The following is a 1,884-nucleotide window of genomic DNA, read 5'->3' on the forward strand; positions in this document are numbered from 1 at the left end:
AGCCTTCTTCACAGTCCAACTCTCACATCCATACATGATTACTGGAAAAACCATAGCCTTGACTAGACGGACCTTTGTTGGCAAAGTAATGTCTCAGACTAGGCCTGAAATACAACTCAGGGGTAGGGGAAATAGCACTTGAAATGCCCTTTTCTAAATTTCCCTCTCCCTTTGAGAAGCCTTTATTTCCTCACTTTTTTTCTAATTATTTTTTATTGAAGGATAATTGCAATTCCCTTACTTTTTATCCCACCAGATTTGCTTGCAGTTTCTGAAACTCTGGGCAGCTGCTTCTGTAGACTCACAAAATCCTTCTCCGCTGCCTGCCTCAAAGGGGCAGTGGCTTTTTAGGTCTCTTGCTTATTCAAGCCTTGTTAAGGTGACTATAGTTATCTCTTGAGTCAACTAGGCCAATCTTTGTGGAGAGGGAGTTTCATATTTTTACACAAAACTAAAAATAAACTTTTCATGTACTTATAGAATTCTATAAACTAATGTGAAAGCAGATGTCTTTTTTTTCTTAATATCACATGACTTGATATATACCTTAATGTCTGGCGCAATAATGGCATAGGATATATTTGGGAAGTTGCATTTTAGTATTAATATTTTTAAGAGAGCTATTTTATTTTTTTCTGAGGAAGTGAAACAAATACAAAGTAATAAGATATCATTTTAAAGAATAGTGCTTTATTGGATAAGTTTTTATTCACAGAAAAATAAGCTTTAATCTATGATAACTGCCAGATTATACAGTAGAAAGCAATTTTCTTAGTTTTCCATACTGATGGAAAAGTTTCTACTAAATGAAAACAGCCATAAAATTATATTTACAAATATAGTACTCTATCTCACACATTTCACGTGATTATTTACAACACTATTACAATGACATAAGAATCAGTCATTCTGTCAGGTTAGATATAAAGTATAAAGGTAATGCAAAATCTTCTAACAAAAATTACATTAAAGCAATTGTTACATCAAATAAAAATGCAAATTTGTTGCTAAGTATAGACAGAATGACAAAATATACTTACATAGTAATTTTAAATGATACACAATTAATGCTACACAAGAAGAATGTAGTAAATGAAAAAAAATCTATATGCATTTCTGCAAACTTTAGACTTCAAATAAGAATCTTACCCCCGAAACATTAATGCAATATTGTACAATTTGAAGCCATATGTATTTAAGATTGTCCTACTGTATTAAAGTGTCATTTAATAAGTAGTGAATGTTATGGTATAGAATAAAGAATAGTTGAAAAAATAAACATTTGAGACCTCCCTGGAGAGGTAGCTTGAAGTTTTTCACCATCAAACTATGTCCCAGCCTGGGCTATCACTGATTAGTTATATAGCTTTGAACACATCATTTCACCATTGAGCCTCAGATGGTTCATCTTAAAACAAGGGGAATGAATTAGATACTCTCTAAGGTCACTTCTAGCTCTGACATCCTATGATTCTGTTGTGCTGCAAGTGAAATTCACATTGTGCTAAGTTTATAAGTCAAACTGAAACTGACTATAAAAGTGGGACTAAGCCAATTGTTTCTATTAGAAAAACTCAACTAACTTTGGTAAGAATATTGTTTCAAGTTTTTAAAAAAGGAATTTAAATATTTTTAAGGATTTGACCTACTTGTGTACTGCAATTTGCATCTTAACTATGACAAACAAAAAAGATGAATTAAGAGTCAGTGAAAGAGTTATTATCTAAGTTTTAGCCCTAATTTCCAGAGTCAAGGCAAATCCATGGAAGGTAAAAAAGTGTTAGGAAGGGAATTAACATTTATAACAAGTATTTTACACATACGGTCTCCTCAACTCTTATAATTTTTTAAGACAGGTACTATTTGCATTTCACAGATGAAGAA

General features: G+C 31.8%; 1 protein-coding gene across 2 annotated transcripts in view; it reads right to left on the reverse strand.

Moving 5' to 3' along the window:
• The window catches only part of ITGA2 (integrin, alpha 2 (CD49B, alpha 2 subunit of VLA-2 receptor)), a 110,641-nt gene that overhangs the window by 14,589 nt on the left and 94,168 nt on the right, over positions 1-1,884 (reverse strand). The gene's annotated exons all lie outside the window — the stretch shown is intronic.

This window comes from Bison bison, unplaced genomic scaffold (assembly GCF_000754665.1).
Source record: "Bison bison bison isolate TAMUID 2011002044 unplaced genomic scaffold, Bison_UMD1.0 scf7180017864378, whole genome shotgun sequence".
Lineage (NCBI taxonomy): Eukaryota > Metazoa > Chordata > Mammalia > Artiodactyla > Bovidae > Bison > Bison bison.